Source organism: Squalius cephalus (assembly GCF_949319135.1).
Source record: "Squalius cephalus genome assembly, chromosome: 10".
NCBI lineage: Eukaryota > Metazoa > Chordata > Actinopteri > Cypriniformes > Leuciscidae > Squalius > Squalius cephalus.
Genome location: NC_137131.1, coordinates 39,498,866 through 39,519,400, shown reverse-complemented (window position 1 = coordinate 39,519,400; position 20,535 = coordinate 39,498,866). Strand labels below are relative to the sequence as shown.

Below are 20,535 nucleotides of genomic sequence, written 5' to 3'. Positions count from 1 at the left end.
TATGAATCAAAATAGACCTGCACGCAAATATTTGTATTTTGTACTGCTCATAGAAATACATTTGCAGTGCTTCCACAAGCTGACACAAAGTTTTATTTATTTCAATTTCAATATAAATTGTTTTACCAGTTTGAAGAAACACCATCTACATCTAGATGGTGCGGCTTAGACACGTTTGAATTGTTTGGAATAATTGTTGGATTGCATCTTACAAGAAAATACTATTTCAGTCTTTCTACTTCTTTTGAAAAAAATTTAAAAAATATTAAAATGAACATTAGTTAGACACCCTCATGATACTAAGCAATTGTATCAATATTTATGTACCCTTATAAATACTTTCTCAAATACAACAAAACCAAATCATGCTAAAGTCATAGCTCACATTTTGTCGTCTTTTTTATTATTATTCTCTCATCATCCCAGTTTACCTTATCGGACAAAGTGCCCCTTGAACACAGATTTCTTCTTCCCATGGAAGCCATATTTGTATGACTTTTTCTGAAGCTAAACCGTGTATCACCGAGGCTGTATTTGGTAAAAAAAAAAAAAAAAGAAAAACTGTCTCTGCTTCATATCTCTGATGGTTTTCTTCCAGATCATACATAATGTTCAGGCCCTGTTACATTGCAGTTGATTTTGATTTGTACTTTTTGTTTTCCCAGTGGATCCAAATATGCATGCTATATATCACTCTGTATCTCTTTGCATTCAAAGCCCAGTGAAGGAGGCTGGTGTAGCATGGAAGAACGGCTCTAAGACAAATCTCTGTTAAACCCAGTCTGAGCATAATGTGTGGCTACAGAGATATAGCCTCAGGTCTTGATTTTAAACTACACTCCTGTCAGAAAAGAGCTGCTGTTTTCTCTGTCTCTTGCCTAGTTGTGCAAACTACTAGATTTCTCCTTGCTGCCCATATAGGTAATCTGCTCACTTGTCATGACAGCTGCTCTGAGGAAGGACAATTTTCTCTCTCTCTCACTCTTTCTTTCTCTCTTTTGTATCCTTTTAATACCCCATTTCAGTGTCTGTGCAAATTGTGTTAGTAAGCATTTTTCCTCGGCATCTTCCAAATGAGAGAAGGTTTGAGCTAACGTCCTGTTATGTCAAGTGAAACTTACACAGTTTATTTAATAAGAAATCAAAACTTAGTTCACCCCAAAATGAAACTTCTGTCATCATTTATTCACCCTCATGATGTTCCAAACCTGTATGACTTTCCTTCTTCCTTTTGGAGAATGAGTGCTATGATGGTCCCTTTAACACATTCTGTTGACTATAAGTAACGTTGCACCTACATGTCTACTGACTCTCATTAGAGTGTTAGTAGAGTAGTAGTAGACTGGTAGGGTTAGGGTTAGAATAAGTTAACATAGCTGCAAAGTTACTTATAGTCAGTATAATGTCACAATAAATAGTTTGCAGATATTAAGAAGACAGTCTACTAATGCTCTAATACTAATACTCTAAGTCAGTTGACATGTAGTTGCAAAGTTACTTACAGTCAACAGAATGTTCAAAGGGGACCATCAAAATAAACCTATTTTTTCCATATAATGAAAGTGACAGTTATAAGCTCCAGAATAATGAAAAACACAAGAAAGGTATCATAAAAGTAGTCTTGTGTGCTATATTCCAAGTATTTATGTAACAAACCTAAATGTAAGTAAGCCTTCAATGATCTTCACTTTCAAATATCTTGCATTTCTGCATATTACAACTCTGATATTTACAACACGTGCAACAACCAATTTGAGGCATCTTCACATCATATTTGAATATGCATGGGCTGCCCATTGTGGTGAAGATTTATGAGCAAATAAGCAAAGTTGAGATATAGGACGCTGAATTTTCAGCAGACATGATCCTTCAGAAATTAAAATAATCAAATGCATTCTAATATTCTAGTGTGTGTGTGTGTGTGTGTGTTTATTTCTTTATTTTATGTTGTGGGGACAAAACTTTGATCCCCATGAGTCTTATAAATCATGCTAAATTATGTTTTTTGGAAAATGTGAAAACATATTACAGATAGGCCTATATCAGTATTATAAAGTGCTGCCAAATGCGCTCTTTTTTACCTCTTGTTCAAAGGTTCAGGCGTGTGTTCCAGACTATATTCCATTCATTTTATTCTACATTTATTCAACTATTACTCTTGTTTAATTTCCATTAAATCTAATGTAATGGAAGCGTTCCCTGGCTGTGCTGCGATGGAAGATTCAGTATGTTGTGTCATATACATGCTGAGTAAAGTGCCATTAATAGTCAGATAGTACTTTACTATATTGCTAAAACGATACTCTCCAGGTGCAGTGTGGTGCTTCCTAATTAATGCTTTACCTTAATGAACACGCTCCCAAGAAATACAGCAATTACCACCTGACATTTCCCTCTCGTTGTTTCAAATGTGCCACAATTAAATGAATCTTTGTTGTGTTTCACAGTTAATTGCCAATAAAATGCAGAAATCAAGATGCTGTCCCTGAAACCCCTTAATTGCAGCATCTGTAGGAAATAGAGGTCGAATGGAGCATCACTGGTTATTTCCAATTATTGATGGGTGGTGACCTTCAGAAGGGCATTCGTTTTAGTTAGTGTGTCTGTGCATTGACCATATCAAGGGTTATTTTTTAGTTGTGACACATAATTGTTCTGATCATTAAACCTTAAACAAACATGATTTTGCCAGGTGTCTTGTGGCACGGCATACTCATTATGTGTGTAAACAGCATCTAGACAATAAACAAAAGTTGTGCATAATCTCTAAACAGCCTTCATGCTTAATAATAAGATATTTGACTTATGAATTACGTACGATTGCCAAAGGACATGAATAATGGAGAGTAAGAACCTGTAAACATAATCTGGGTAATTTAGTTGTATAGACCATGAGATTTGTTTTCAAAGGACCGGGGATGTTTTATTTGATAAGAAAACTGGGTAACAGTTTATTTGGATGGTCTACTTTAGACATAATAACTATAAGTAAAAGGAATGCCTTAATTCTACGTGGCATAGATTCAATGTTCAAGTGCTGGAAATATTCCTCAGAGATTTTGGTCCATATTGTCATGATAGCTTCACACAGTTGCTGCAGATTTGTCGGCTGCACATCCATGATGTGAATCTCCCGTTCCAGCACATCCCAAAGCTGCTCTATTGTACTGAGATCTGGTGACTGTGGAGGCCATTTGAGTTCAGTGAACTCATTGTCATGTTCAAGAAACCAGTTTGAGATGATTTGAGCATTGTGACATGGTCCATTATCCTGCTGGAAATAGCCATCAGAAGATGTGTTCACTGTGGTCATAAAGAGATGGACATGGTCAGCAACAATACTCGGGTAGGCTGTGGTGTTTAAACAATGCTCAATTAGTACTAAGGAGCCCAAAGTGTGCCAGCAGTCTGAACCATTGATACAAGGCAGGATGGATCCATGCTTTCATATTGTCAGTGTTGTCTTCTGCGGCTTTAGCTCATCTGCTTCAAGTTTGGACATGAGTGTGTTCAGAGACGCTCTTCTGCAGACCTCGGTTGTAACGAGTGGCTATTTGAGTTCCTGTTGCCTTTCTTTCAGCTCAAGCAAGTCTGCCCATTTTCCTCTGACCTCTGGCATCAACTCTGGATTTTTTTCTCTACATCAGGCCATTCTCTGTAAACTCTATAGAGATGGTTTTGCGTGAAAATACTCATACCAGCCCATTTAGGACTAACAACCATGCCACGATCTAAAGCCCTATATTCGGACTGCAATTGTTTCTCATGGGGGTGTAAGGTATTTTCAACATTTACAGGGGCTAGTCTGTGATTTTATTGCAGCCTGAATCCAGAATTTCAGTGTTTTTCTCCAACCACCCGCATACAAATCCCTGGCTGAATGACCTACGTTTTTTTTTGACAAACATCAATGCCAAGCGGTAATTTAATTGCCATCCGAACCCACATCACTGAGTTTACAAGAAGAGATCAATTAAAAATTCACTGTTTAAATCCTTTTTGACCACCGCAGAGCACTATAAGAACTGTTGTGCTTCATTGTAATTTGGATGTAAAGATGTAGCCTATACACTTTTATTACTGAAATGCTGGAAAGTATTTACTAGAACAAGAGGAGAAAAGGACGTAAACCTTTGAAATTGGCCTTTATTATGGCAGTATTTATATACATTTAAATATAAACCAAGCAGCTTTATGTTTGCCTCATGTAAATAAGGGCCTGCATTAACTTATTTCTGCTACATTAAATGACATCCATCATTTTGAGACAAAATATAAGACAGAAAACCATTTTGACGATGTGTCTTTCTTCCTAGTTTTAAACAGGAGATTTAAATGATCAAATAATAATTAGGATATTATTTTCCTATTATTAAATTAAATATGAACTTATTATTCCAAGCAAATGACATTTTATTTACAGCAGACAATCATGCACTGACCATGTGGATCATTTTATAGGATCACAAAACTTGCTCCTCCACCGTGAATAAATCGACATCCAAATGCATGAGTTTTATCATTGAGGTGCCATGCAAATTTGTTTTTACAGACGTCCACATGAGAAACAATTACTGTCCAAATATGGCTACAATCACTTAAATCACCTTTCTCCCCCATTCTGATGCTCAGTTTGAACTTCAGCAGATCGTCTTGACCATTTCTACATGGCTGAATGCATTGAGTTTCTGTGATTGGCTGATTAGATATTTGCATTAAGAAGCAGTTGAACAGGTGTATGTAATACATAATAAAAGTGCCAGTAGGTGTAGAAGATAAAGACAGCAAAGTAGTTCTCTCTGTAGGGTTTGGAACAGAGCCACTTGGTGAAAATATCGTGGAGAAATTTTACCCTTCTTCTTTGTTGAGAGAACACTTACTATTTTGCTTTGTACAGAGTAAGCACTATTTTATTTTACACTTAAGAAAAAAAAAAATCACAAACAGTAAATTACCAGAGAAAACATGTTTTTGAATGGTTTTGAAAGTTGTTTGTGGCACACAAAGAATTTCACAATTGTATGTATCACCATTTACCCCTCTTTTCTAAAAACATTCTAGCAGGGGGTGAAAAGTGCACGCAGTCTCAGAAGTATGTCTGTGAAATGGGACAAGAAAAGAGAAAGTTCTGGGCCAGTAATGACTGAGAGTGAATTCAATAGGCAAAAAGACTGCTGTCAAGCATCATCAGAATGGCTAGTATGTAGTTTCCTCCAGCTGTAAGAGCTCCTGTGGTCAGCTGGAGCCTCGAGGGTCCTCCTGGCTCAGCAATCCTGTAGGTTTAATAGTTCCCAATTAACTACCAGTCTATCAACTAGACTGCTCAGGAACAGGCTAAAATGTGTGTGGGGTTTTATTTCTTTAATTTAGACTATCAGAAAACTGGCCCTTGAGGACCCTCAAACCCATCCTTGGAAACCTCAGATATTGGGAAAGAGAAAATGTGAAGTTTGCTGATTTATCTCTCTATTGCTTCCTTCCATAAACCATTTGGAGGCAAAATTGAGCATTGTTATAGTGGAAATAAATTTGGCCTTGTCCTAAAGATTTATACTGGATCGCTATATTTAAGGGCTACCCTAGTGAGAAAAATAAATAAATAAATAATAATAATAAATATATATATATATATATATATATATATATATATATATATGGCTAGTATGTAGTATGATGTATTTGTAATTAATTTATTTTATGCTTAAGTATACTACAAATACATTTACATATTTACAGTATGTACTTGTAAATACCCTGCAATTGTATTTTTAGCATACTAAATTGATATACTTTAAGCCTGCTAAATAGGAACACTTAATTTTGTTCTTAATGCACTTTAGTTATCCAAAAATTATTAACTAAAGATATACTTAAGGATACTTGATTGTGCTAAAGTGGAACTATTGCAAGTATACTTTAGGTACACTTTAAATATCTTCCATTTAAAGACTGATATAGAGATCATATGATCCATACTAATAGTGATATTAAACACATAGGGGTCGCTAACCTCTTACAATAACAAAGGTGTAGGTTGATGACGCAGTGATAAGCGGAATGATGGGATTTGCTGTCATGCTGATGGATCTAATAATGTTTATGGATGAGTGAAAACATTCATGTTTTTTAAAATGACTGTGGTAGGAAGCAGGTCGCGATTGCTAATGAGAGACAGATACTGATTCAGTGCCACACGTGAGTCTTGCGTATATAAAGGAATAAGGACATTTAATTCTACCAAATTACCCACAAGTGCTGAATTTCTGCTCACACAGGTCAGTTTATTAGACAAATTAAACTTGTGAGGTAACGTAGCGCTGTTTCACTTGGTCTAACGTTACACTATTATACTAAACTGCATTTGAGTGTGCTGAAAGTTATAATGTTATTCTATGTGTTAGTTTAAAAACATTAAATAATCGCAGCCTTTGCGATTTCACAATCGCGATAAGCCAAATCGGTTTAAGTGTGATTTCATGTAAATTGTGATTAATTGCGCAGCCCTATTTTATATCAGTAAGTCTCAAGCGATATGTCAGTAAATATGTTAATGGATTTGTAGTATACTTCGTATGAAATAAATGTATTTTAAACGCATTTTGGTATAGTTTGGCTAGACACCATTGCTGGGGTGAATGTATTTTAAGTGTTGACCACAAAGCAGGTTGCAAATGCCGCAAAGACTTTAAAGCCCTGAGGCTGAAGAAAGCCACTGAAATCTGGGAGAATCATCCCTACCAACCCTTAAAGCCAGCTGAGGGCATGAGGATCCACGGGAAGGCCAGCATAGCTTGTTTTTAGACTTAAAGCCAGAGGACCGGGGATAGCAAAAAGTATGACCTCGTAAGGCATGAGCTGTTTTACATCAAATAACATTACCATTGTATTCCGGGGCCTCCCAGAAGACATAATGATATAGAAGGTGCCATGTTATTGTTTTCTAACAAAAGCATCTCCATAACATCCTATAGTCTTGCAGTCAGTGCATCTGCAATCTTGAAGCTCTTTTCCCATTAAACACAGACCATTTATTACAGTATATATACAGTATATATATATATATATTAATTGCTTACACACTAAAAGTGGCACTTGAGGCCCACTCAGTGAAACCCTTCACTCATCTTAAGACCAAGTCTGCAAAAAGCATATTTTCTGCTTTACATTCAGTTTGCAATTGTAAAACCAACCAATCAGTATTCAGCAACTTTTTACTTCAGAGATAGTTAACTCATAAAAGATTCTATGGGTGCCAATAATTGTGGCCAAAGTGTCTTGGAGAAAAAAACATTTATTTCATAATGTGATTTCCCCCAACCCCTTACAGACAAAATCTTACAGACCTCAAACTTTAAATAACATGTAAACAAAACATTTTACAGTAGCATCATAAAGGTACAACAACATTTTTGAACGTCAACATTGCTGTTTGCAACCCATTTTACTTCTGTAATTTGATGTATATTTCTGAGTGAAAAAGCATATTCTCTCATGAGAAATGTAGGGCAGGACTTCATTTAATCCATTAGGAATTAAATGGGTTGTAAAAAGTGGCTGTTACATTACAGAATCCAGCCAGACTGAATGCAAATCATTTCAGAGGCAGAGCAAATGATGAAATTTTGATTAGAGATTGTAAAGACATTTTCTTTATTAGGAATGTGCATTAAGAAAACTAAACTAGTTTTTATTTTGTGTTGATTTTAATGTTGACTTCAGGGTGTAAAAAAAACAAAACAAAAAAAAAAACTAAACCTTAACCGCCATTAGTAAACATTCTGACCTTTCTGCTCAAATTTGTAAATGTGCCAGCACCAAATACTACCTCTCCAGTCACTGAGCCACGGTGAGAGAAGAACGGTGTTCATTTCTGGTTCATGGGTCTCACACAACCAGGACCTGACTCAGCTTTGCATCCCAATATTTTGTTATATAGTGTTCGCAACTCTCCATCTACAGAGACAGAGAGCTTGCATACTCCCCTGGCATGAGTCTGTATGAAGGGTGAGTTCCATCTGCTCCTGAAGGAGCCGCAGTGATCAGGTGGTGAGAGAACAGCCTCTCCTTCCCCACTCATCTGCTCTCCATCTTAGATGGACTCAGTGGGACAAGAGTTATGCCTGGGCAGGTCCTATTAATGTCGGCAAGCCTCAAAGAGAAGATGAGGGGCGCAAACACACAATTATTTGTGTGTACATGGTGGAAAAGATGTGGCTTCGACAAATGAACTAGGTTAGGGGTTTGTAAAGCACACACCATGCACAAATCTACTTACTGTGTGCCTGTCACAGCAAATGTAATTTAGATGAACAAAATGGCATCTTGTGATCTAAAGTTTGCCTCTTTGAGACGGACATAACGTGTGTGTGTGTGTGTGTGTGTGTGTGTGTGTGTGTGTGTGTGTGTGTGTGTGTGTGTGTGTGTGTGTGTGTGTGTGTGCATGCACGTGTTTTAAAAGCTCCTAACCCATTTCACTCCCTAAACAAATCATGCCTGACCAAGTGCTTAGAGAACAGGAGAAAAAAATCAATCAGGCAATTATCTTGATTCATCCCGCCATGTCCCAGAGTCCCATTCTGAGAAAAGGCTGAACATTATATTGGCCTTCTGTAAAGGACAATGCTGCAGTGCAGACAGACATACAGAGAGAAAGAGAGAGAGACCAAAAAATCCAAATGTTGGATTTAATTGGTGGTTATTTACAATTATTTAAAATTCAGATTTATAATGAACAACCACAAGCTATCAGAATAAATTATTTCTTTATTTTTTATATAAATTGTAGCTGGTTGGTTTGGTACATGGCTGAACACCTTAACAAAGACTTTTTTTAAACGTGATGGGAAAAATTAATAGAAAAGAACCAGCACCGAAAAAAAAAAAAAAAAAAAAAGGACAGCACTAATGCACTCTTTTGGAGTTAAAAGGTTGCATTTTGAGACCATTTTTGACACAATATTTCCAGTCTGTTTTTGCTCCAGCAATGAAAATCAAACGAAACAAAGCCGCAACAGAACCGCTATAGTAATGGTGTTTCTTTCCTTAATGATTCAGTATTTTTTAATAAATACTTTGAGTGAATGATTCAATGACTCATTTATACTTGCTTCGCCAACAAATCGGTTTAATGTTTGATTCAACTCACTCACTCATAAAGACAGTCACTTGATGCCTGCTGGTGTAACAATGTAACATGCAGAAAGAGTCACTGAAAAATCTCCTTCACTAATAATCGGACTGACATTCTGTCTGAAATACATAAAGACAAGCGGAGATAGGCCTGCATTATAATAATGAAATTAAAGAAAAAAATCGAATAACAAAATCAAGCAAATTACATTTAAAAATTACAAACCACAAACCATTGCTCATGAACATCTAATCCAAGTTTATCTGACAGTGTATCATAAAAACATTTACCCACAATCCTCAGCTCAGTGCTGTTCCAGAGAATTACACTTTCTGCAAACCCTGGCGTACACCCCAAACCTTCTGTTCTGGACAAAAATAAAATAATAAGTAAATATAAATAAGTCAGCAGCTGATGTTTTATATTCATCAGCCAGTGCCTGCCATTGCTAATATTTCATAGGCGTATTGTTTTTATCTTCTGCCCTCTCCACATCCTGTAATGTTCTTTAATCCTGGCTTGATAACTTTACTGCACAGGTAAGTTTGCAAGCGTGTGATTTATGTTTATTACTGTGAACTAACGCGCACATAAATACATAACTTGATGTCCTGTGGGTTTACTGTTGGCGGAGCTATTCGGATCGCCAAGATCCTCTGTAGATTCGACTGCTGTCATTGAGCGAATATGTTAGCAGGTGAAGAATCCCATTTCCGCATGTGACTGCATACGAAATTCAGCAAGGGGTCTTATCAGCTGCACGCTGAATCTTGACCAGATACTACAGCAGTCAGCAGCATCTCCAGACACCTTTTTTTTTTCCTGCCAAGAGACCCCCAGAGCTGATCAATACCCTAACACTTTTTTCCCAAGATTATAGCATTCCCAGATATCAAATCTGTGTAAGAGGGCTTGCTTTTTTTAGGCTGAGAAAGACCCCTGACGGTGCGGCTAAAATGATTCATTGCACATATAAAGGGGACAGCCCTCTAATATTAATCACTGCAAATAGAGGGCAAAAAGATAATTGGTTGCAAAGGCAAACTTATGGGGAGGGGACATCAGGGAGACACTATCTTTAGTCAGAGATATGGGAGAGAGCATTGAGCAAAAACAAGCTGGATTATCAACAGATAGGCTCTTCTTTTCACTTTGGCTCTGTATTTATCATTGCTGGACGCACAGAGGTTAAGTGGATTATAAAGGGCTGTTCACATGGACAGCCATTTAATCTATTCTGTTCATGGCTAGTAGACATTCCTTCTCATTGTGTAAATGGCAGATGCCATAGTCATTCTGGACTTCATTGAAGGTCATTCGAAATCCGTATACATTGTTCACTCTGGTCAAGCCTGATATATGAAATAATAGTCTGAAAAATCTAATTTATTCAAATATTTTTTGGGGCGTTTACTGAACCTTTAGACAATATAAGATAATTTTATAATAAAATAAAATAAAGGTTTGCATAATTGTTAAGTATCATATTTGATACATCCTGATTTATTGTGCATATAGGAGAATATGGAGCTCATATTCAGAAAAAAAAAAGCAGTTTCGTGCAGTTGCTGTTATTTCTATGACCACTGATAGCTTGTAATATAAATAAATGAGATATTTTTAACAGTATAGAGTAAACATTATACATAATATTATGGGAAGATATAAGGTGACAACTGATATTTATATGAATGTTATGTCTTCGTAAGATAATATTTAAAATAATCAAATCACTTCCGATGTTTTTATTGTGTGGGGCAAACATACAATGCAATGCAATATAAAAATGAAGAGAGATGTACAAATAAACGTTCCTCAAAAGCCTGATGGATTATATTTGATCAATCTGATGAATTTATGAAAATAACCATAATTTGTACCCTTCTGGTCAAATATTCCACTGCAAAAATCAAAAACAGCATTAGGTTCAATGATCAATAAGCTATGACAACATATGTTTTTACATTGCTTTAACTCATCAAAAGAAGTTAAGCAGAAGTTTTTTCAAAAAAAAAATGTAATACAAGATTCATCTCATTTTTTAAAGTCAGTTTAATGTAATTTAAGTTGAAATGACTTAATCATCCAAGTTGATTGAACTTAAAAATGTAAGGCAGCGACCTTTTTTTACAATGTTGTCAATTATTTTGCAGTTATGACTGTACATTATTCCTCTGTAATGCAGCTACTTAAAAAATGGAAATGAATATTGATTTGGGGAGATTAAAGAGAGACAGAACCCAAGTATTAGTTGTTTTGTATTTGTTTATTTTTGAAGAAGTGCTCCTTTAAGGATCCTCTTTAAATGATCATACTTTTGTCGGCCTGAGCAATAAAGAAAAATGTGTTTTTCAATGTGAGTGGCAGGTGCTGTTTTCTGCAAATTTTGTCTTAACATCCATTTAACCTTGTTCATCTTCATGCTCGGCTCACAGCATTTCGGCTGTTCCTCCTCCAGTCTCAGCATTTCATCAAAGACAAAGAAAAGGAGCTTCTGATATTGGAGTTTGAAGTTGGCAATGTTACTGGAATAACCTAAATGACCTTGGACAGACATCACAATGCCTATTTGACAGTATGATGAAACAAGACAGAGGGATGAGAAGACCACCTGTGGAGCCGAGAGGAAATAACAGGAACTAGAAATGACAGGTCTGGTCAATCAAACGCTGGTAACAGGAACTAGAAATGACAGGTCTGGTCAATCAAACACTGGTAAATTAGACAGAGGCCCTTACAAGCACACAGTGTGGGACAGCTTTTTTCATTAAGGAGCACTGACCCAATCGGCCAGGACAGGAGATCACACTAAACCCCATGTAGAGGAACATTAAAGCACTTGTAATTCATCTCACTGTCCCTCTGTGTCAAATGAACAGCACATCGCTTGTGTTTTGATTCCGCTAAAAGACGTGATGTGGAGACAATGAAGTAGAAGCAGAAGCCCCACAGAGTGTTTGGACTGTAAAGTCACATATTAAATGTCTAAATGTCATTGCAATAGATCAGAAAATATAAAATCAAGTGTCATGATGCTTGACCTTTTCTCATTTTTGCAATAACTTTTGCAAAAAAACAAAACAAAAAAAGGTGATTATTATTGGATGTATGAAGGTAACCATATACAGACCCTTTCCAAAAAAATTTGAATATCATGGAAAAGTTTATTTATTTCCATAATTCCATTCAAAACGTTAAACTTCCATAGATTATAGATTCAGGGCCCACAGCTTAAACAATTTCAAGTATTTAGTTGTTTATTTGTACATAATTTGGGCTTCCAGCTCATAAAACCCACGAAAACAGGATTTCAAAAAATTAGAATATTATATGAAATCACACAGTAATTACACAGTGATACCATGGTCATTGAACCAGGTTTTGGTTCTTTTCAACACATTCTCACCCCAAAGCGTCACTTTCAAACAAGCTTCAATATCTGACGCTCAAAGCACCCTTTAGCGTCCATATGTGACGCTTCGGTTATGGGTAGGTTTAGGCGTCATGTAACTGACGCTTTCGAAAGTTCGTCAATATCCGACGCACAAAGCACCCTTAGCGTCAATATGAGACGCTTCGTTTATGGGTAGGTTTAGGTCTGTGGTAGGGTTATGCGTCTCATATGGACGCTAAAGGGTGCTTTGAGCGTCAGATATTGAAGCATTTTTGAAAGCGTCAGTATATGACGACTTGGGCAGTGTGGGCAGGTGCAAATTCTGCTGGAAAATGAAGGAAGCATGAAGTGCTCTGGAAATGTCCTGGTAGACGGCTGCGTTGACTCTGGATTTAATAAAGCACAGTGGACCAAAGTCCTCTTTTCTGATGAGAGCAAATTTTGCATCTCATTTGGAAACCAAGGTCCCAGAGTCTGGAGGAAGAATGGAGAGGCACACAATCCAAGATGCTTGAAGTCCAGTGTGAAGTTTCCACAGTCTGTGTTGGTTTGGGGAGCCATGTCATCGGCTGGTGTCGGTCCACTGTGCTGTCCACTCAACGCAGCCGTCCACCAGGACATTTCCAGAGCACTTCATGCTTCCTTCAGCAGACAAGCTTTATGGAGATGCTGACTTCATTTTCCAGCAGGATTTGCACCTGCCCACACTGCCAAAAGAACCAAAACCTGGTTCAATGACCATGGTATCACTGTGTAATTACTGTGTGATTTCATGTAATATTCTAATTTTTTGAAATCCTGTTTTCGTGGGTTTTATGAGCTGGAAGCCCAAATTATGTACAAATAAACAACTAAATACTTGAAATCATTTAAGTTGTGGGCCCTGAATCTATAATCTATGGAAGTTTAACGTTTTGAATGGAATTATGGAAATAAATAAACTTTTCCATGATATTCTAATTTTTTGGAAGGGGTCTGTATACTGTATGAGTGAAGTTTAACTGCAAGTCTTAACCTGGTGCTGATGAGCTGCAGGTGGACCTGATTAGAGTGTGGGTGAGGGTGATAGTTGCTGAGTTCTGAACCACATACTTACATATTACTCACACTCATTTTTCCATCTTTCTATGGGAGGATTAGTAAGAGTAGTATGCTAGGTTTCCGAATTGTGAGCGGGGAAGAGCCCAGAGAGTGCATGTGACAATGAGTAATAAAACTGCCATCTCTGCATCGCTTTTACAACTTTTCAAATCCTTCAGTTCTCGCCATCTTCCAAAATCCAAACAACTGTTGATTCTTGTTTTATTACGAGCTCTGTCACTTTCTTTTTTTGCCAGCAGACTCTCCTTTGTTCTGCATTTTCATCTTCATGTCAACATTTCTAACTCATTGTGACAACAAACCTATGCCACACACTATACACGCGTCAAAGTAACCGGAGAAACTTTTCTCTATTTACGGATATGACGAGACACGCACATGCGAGTGAAATATGTATGCAATTTCTCACAAAAAACTATCCCATCAGGTCTAAAATATAAACACTTATAATAGGCTTACCGTAGTGAATCAGGGTAAGACAAAAACATGTTTTGGAAGAAGGATTGATGATGTATTGACACATTGTTTAAATTTTGTACATTTTAAACAAAAAAAGTTACATAGTGTACCTTTAATAACACTTTTTAAACTGTATCTTATAAAGTTGTGATGCTTAAATTAATTTGAAACATCTAAAACTATTGATTTTTTATTTATTTCGACAAAATAACAAAACAAAAAAAGATTTATCTGCCATTTATCGGTAATCTGCCATAACATGAAAACATTTATCAGCTTAACAATTTTAATATTGGTGCATCCCTAAATTAATGTATTGCTTATATCAATATTTTATATTAATATTAGCATATTGTTACGGAATGGCTGTCTCGAATAGAAACTCAAAAACAACCATCCAACAAAGACAACGACAGACAGCTAGTCAGTACAAGACTAGACCTAAATACACAGGTGACAGGGAGGAACTGATTGACAAGATAATTGACACACAGCTGAACCAAAAGAACTAATGAGGAGGGTTACCATGGGAACAAATGAATGGCGGGAAACTGAACAAAAGAAATAAAGAATCCAAAAACAAACAGACATGTAACACATATATTTGGTTTATATATTTAGAATTCATTGTGCTAAATTAATATGTAACAGTAACTGACAGCCTTAATATTCAAGATACTTTTTGAATTATTGCCCACATCACTTTGTGTTCTTTTATTGAGATGCTATTATATATATATATATATATATATATATAAAATAAAATAAATTATATATACAGGTGCTGGTCATAAAATTAGAATATCGTCAAAAAGTGGATTTATTTCAAGAATTCAACTTAACAGGTGAAACTAATATATAGACTCATTACATGCAAAGTGAGATATTTCAAGCCTTTATTTGTTATAATTTTGATGATTATTGCTTACAGCTTATGAAACCCACGAAATCAAAATCCCAGAAAATTTGAATATTACATGAAATCACACAGTAATTACACAGTAATCCCATGGTCACTGAACCAGGTTTTGGTTCTTTTGGCAGTGTGCACTGTTAGACTTTTCAAGGGTTTTTTACAGTAACTTACTGGCAACACTGTTGCCAGTAAGTTACTGTAATTAAGAGTTACAGTACCAAACCGTATTTCAGTTTTGTGTAAATACAGTGCATTACTGTAAAAACGAAGCTAATCAGTACAGTGCATTACTGTAAAAACGAAGCTAATCAGTACACTACTGTAATTATTTTTATTTGTACTAAATATAAATTAGATTTGATAATTTTGATATATGATTAATTTTATTTTTATCCTACATAAGTACTACTTTCATACAAACCAATTAGACAAAGTTATCACAAAATACCATTTTTTTATTTAAAACATTTTGGATATATCACAAAATAAACATGCCAATGCTGGAAATGATGTGTGAAATTTTTACACATTAATGGGTTAGTTTAGAGACAACATTTTTTTGTGTTAATTTTAACTCATTCATTGTGTTAATGATTTTAACAAAGTAAATATGTCAGAAAGGTTAGCACAAAGATGTGTAAACGTGTTAAATTAACACATTATGTGCTGTCCTTCACTGCAAACATTTTTGAAAACATACATAAAACCATAAACAAAACATTAGCATTTGACTAAATGAATGTAGAGTCATTGGTTGTTTAGCTTATACAAGTATTATAATGAAATATCAACCATTACATTCATAAAACTGCAGAATATAAATACATTTTTAAGCATTCAAAAAGGAAATGTCCAAAACAGGACAAAACACAGTTCTTTTCACAATACAAGACACATAACCCCACCTTAAAAATAATTTCAATTATTTCCAAAAATGTGTTGGATTCATGTACACTGGTGGCCAAAAGAAGTATTTAAGTGTCTTAATGTTTTTGAAAGAAGTCTCTTTGATGCTCAAGAAACATTTCTTATTATTATCAATGTCTGACTGTCTACTCCATCTTTTCTACAGCATAGGAGTAAAAATCATCATCAAAATAATCTTTAAAAAGCCAACACAATGTTTTTGTCCACCTTTGTGAATAAATGAACTTCTCCAAAGATTGGTTCCTGTTCAGAACTTGATTGACAACATCAGAATGTTCCCTGGTCTGCATGCGTGCCCACAAACACAAATGTACTCAGTCCTTCAGAGGAGATCCCGGTTCCAAAACTATATGAGAGAGAGAGAGAGAGAGAGAGAGAGAGAGAGAGAGAGAGCGAGAAAGAGAGAGAATAGGCTATTAGTGTCACATTATTTTTAACCTCCTTTTTTGTTCATTTTTATTATTATTTTCACAAAAACTTAAGAATATATATTTGTAAACAGCTTTTGTCAATAAATAGCATACAAAAGAACTAAATTAAATTATGCCAGATTAAATTTTAATACTTACAAATCCTAAATTCTGTCCAAAAATGCTGAGATCCATAGAAAAAAACGACTGAAATCGATGATTTTAGCCCATTTTAGCTTGTCTGCAGTGAAGGAGTACCTGTTTGAGACAAATACACAGTAAGATACATGCAAGAAATCACTGTGTGATGATCGTTCTCCTTCCTACAGTATAACCCACCTGTGCGCTGATATTAGTACCTTCCTAGTCAGGTGGGACTGCAATGGTAGAGTCTTCTGGCTAATAAAATATCAAAATAATGCAAAAATATAAACTTAAGTTGTTTAGAATGCTAGATTTGGTATGAATGAATTAGTGAGAGTTTTACTGCAGTGCTTACCTGGATACATTTAATCTGGTGAGACTGAACAAAGACAATGGTCCATCTTCTGATTGGTTCATTTGCTGTGTAATAAAATTAGACATAATGCAAAGGTCACTTATTTGATATAAAGTTTATAGAGATTTTATAAGATATTGTAAGCTACCTAGTCTGCACCTGTGGCTCAAAGCAATTTTCACATAGTGTATGCTAATCATTTCAGCAAACTTATCTCAAAATATATCACAAATGGGCTGGCCTAACTTACCTCTGGAATCTTGCTAGAAGTCACTGGCGCGAATTGGCGCTTTGTTGCAGTTGCCTTTAAACACAAAAATGGAAGTAAATATTAAATTCCATTAAAAAAAAACTATAATATGGTATAGTTTGAAAAATAATGCTAAAACTATAAAGGTTCTCATCAGTAGGCCAACATTAGGCTATAAACATAATTTCACATTAGTTTATTCACATTTATTGTTTATGTAAACGCGTTGCTCGTTGGCATATTCACAATTCAATCTAACAAAGTGTGTAAAATGAAACGTTAGCTCAGTTTACCATGGTAAAGTTCGTTACCGCCATGTTGACGACGAGTAACGTTAGGCTAACGTTAACGTTATATAGGTTAAACTGGGCACAATCCTGTCAACACACACAGAAGGTTTTTTTTTTTTTTACCTTGCTTGCTGATCTCTCTCTCGGTGAAGTGAATTCCGTCTCTTCCCCGGGCCAGACACGAACGTCGCGATCCAACAAAACACAGACCCCATTACCTACACTGGATGCTCTGACGCGACACGACAAATCCCAGACAGATGCGCCGCGGCCGTTATATTTCTGACGTAGTCCGATACGAGTCCAAGCGCTCGCGCTATTTCTGACAAGGGACAAACAGGTTTGGATTTAAAGGTCCGGTCGCTTCAATGTGTCCAATATAGACAGCCTCCGGCTATTAAAGCGTTGTAGACACGCGGTGTAAGGCAAAAATTAGGAAATAAAAAGCACGGTGGAATGTTGCCAGCCAGAGAGGCAGTTACGTCAAATACAGTAGTATACAGCAAATTTAAAAAATACAGTAAGTCTCTGTATGTGGTGTTAGACGTCACAGAAAATTCCCATGATGCAATGGGAATCACAGTTATTTACTGTAAAGAGAAATAGCAGTATAATACTGGGGGATTTAAAGTAAATAACTGTAGAAATTACAGAAAAGTCTAACAGTGTGGGCAGGTGCAAATCCTGCTGGAAAATGAAGTCAGCATCTCCATAAAGCTTGTCTGCTGAAAGAAGCATGAAGTGCTCTGGAAATGTCCTGGTGGACGGCTGCGTTGAGTGGACAGCACAGTGGACCAACACCAGCCGATGACATGGCTCCCCAAACCAACACAGACTGTGGAAACTTCACACTGGACTTCAAGCATCTTGGATTGTGTGCCTCTCCATTCTTCTTCCAGACTCTGGGACCTTCAGAGTCAACGCAGCCGTCTACCAGGACATTTCCAGAGCACTTCATGCTTCCTTCATTTTCCAGCAGGATTTGCACCTGCCCACACTGCCAAAAGAACCAAAACCTGGTTCAATGACCATGGTATCACTGTGTAATTACTGTGTGATTTCATGTAATATTCTAATTTTCTGGGATTTTGATTTCGTGGGTTTCATAAGCTGTAAGCCATAATAATCAAAATTATAACAAATAAAGGCTTGAAATATCTCACTTTGCATGTAACGAGTCTATATAATATATTAGTTTCACATGTTAAGTTGAATTCTTGAAATAAATCCACTTTTTGATGATATTCTAATTTTATGACCAGCACCTGTGTATCAATTTAGTAATTTTTTTTAGTTACATTTTAGTAGTATTGTTATGTTTTTTTGTCATTTTTATTAGCATTTGTTTTCTTTAAATATGTCTATATAGTGTTTCTAAATTTTTATTTCAGTTGAAGTTTTAGTCATTTTAGTACATCAAGTTAAACTAAATGAAAATGAGAACGGCTGCTTTGGCAACTAGCTGAAATAAAATAAGACATTTTTATCTATTTTTTATTTTAGTTAATGTTTATTTTATTTCCCAAGCAACAACATACAATCTGATATTTTTTTATGGTTTCAGTTAACTAAAATAACCCTGATAATGACACATTGTGGAATGATTATTAATGTTCATGTTTCCATATGTACGGTTCCTCATCCTGTGGGAGAAGATCTTTAATAGGTTAGGCAAAAGTGCTGGCCCTTTTTGTCTGTCAGGTCCTGTTATATCCTCGAGAGGCTCTAGCGTCCCTCTGACTTCCCAGCAAATTATCTTGAGAGGATTACGCTCTTCCGCAGTGTGTCCCCATATTCCTCGGCCGCACAAAAATACACTCGGTAAACCTGTGTATTGGATTAAAGATTTCCTACCCTGTGCCGTAATAATAGGGCGAGAACAAGAACACAATAAATGGCCTGGCCGTCTGATGTAGGACGCCACATTTAAAATGCATTTGTCGCACGATTTCTCATGAATTCTATTTTGAAGCCAGGCTTTGGGGAAATAGTCTGAGAGCAATTCCCCAAAAAAAAAAAAAAAAAAAAAAAAGCCCTGAGCTTAACATTATTCTTTTTTAAACATATTATATTGGAAAATGCAAGAGCATTAAAGCAGTAACGTCTGATTGTTGCTTGATCCAACCAAGGACTAAATGTCGCTGTTTTGCCTTTAGTTTTTATCACCTTGTTTTGAGGGAAATATTACTTTCTTCTTTCTTTTTTTCTCAAACTGAGCCTACTTGCAATTGGATGTAACAAAGTGTTCCCTTTGTGTGTCAGACATGACAAACTAATTATTAGTCACTGTGAGTTTTAATAGGAGCAGATGGAAGCAGTATGCTCCAGGAAGCACTGGAACGGGCCCCCTTGTGTGTTGCCTTCTTCGTTTTTGGAGTGTCACAGGAAGTGCCTCGTAGGATGATGTAGAAGAGAAACATCTAGGTGGCAATGATTTCCTGTAAGCACGATGTAAATGTCATGGTCTGACATATTTACATGATGTCACATAAATCACTTTTACGAGGTGGCTAATTTGTACAAATTCATACAACCTCACTCGTACTAATTTTTACGATTTTTGCTAAATCGTACATATTTTACGAGTTGCCCAATTCATATGAATGGCCTACCCCGACCCCGCCCCCGCCCCCGCCCCTAAGCCTAACCGTCACTGCCACTGGGGTATAGACAAATCGTACGAATTCATATGAGTGAGGTCGTACGAATTCGTACAAATCAGCCACATTTTACTCACTCGTACAAATTTGTACGAATTGGTCGTGAGATAGCGTTGCAGCATCTGCAGCATATTTAACTCCTGTATTTCACAGAGCAATTGAATACTCAGTGGGAAATAAAGTTGGGTGGGAACTTTTGTCCATTAGGATTTCTTTTGAAATTATATTATTTGTTAATTTCATTGTGCTGCAAAACAATATATCTTTCAAAATATACTAAAAATATATTGCTAATATACTGTAGATTTGAAAAAATATTGTGTTTCATAAATAATAATACATTGTAGTGTCCCACTTTATATTAAGTGGCTTTAAGTACTATGTACTTACATCGAAAAATAAGTACAATGTACTTATTGTGTTGATGTTGTATTATAAAACACTTTTGCTGCGATTGAGGTGTGATACGGGTAAGGTGAGGTTTAAGGGTTAAGGTGTA

At 36.1% G+C, this 20,535-nt stretch overlaps 2 long non-coding RNA genes across 2 annotated transcripts; both read right to left on the bottom strand.

Moving 5' to 3' along the window:
- Window positions 1-16,016: 16,016 nt before the first annotated feature.
- On the bottom strand, window positions 16,017-16,537 carry LOC307165994. The gene is made up of 2 exons (XR_013822567.1): window positions 16,497-16,537; window positions 16,017-16,273 (listed from the first exon to the last, which is right to left on the bottom strand). It is a non-coding gene; the product is annotated as an uncharacterized lncRNA (long non-coding RNA).
- Window positions 16,538-16,675: 138 nt separating this feature from the next.
- LOC307165962 lies at window positions 16,676-17,628 on the bottom strand. The gene is made up of 4 exons (XR_013822564.1): window positions 17,500-17,628; window positions 17,087-17,140; window positions 16,837-16,901; window positions 16,676-16,736 (listed from the first exon to the last, which is right to left on the bottom strand). It is a non-coding gene; the product is annotated as an uncharacterized lncRNA (long non-coding RNA).
- Window positions 17,629-20,535: the final 2,907 nt, after the last annotated feature.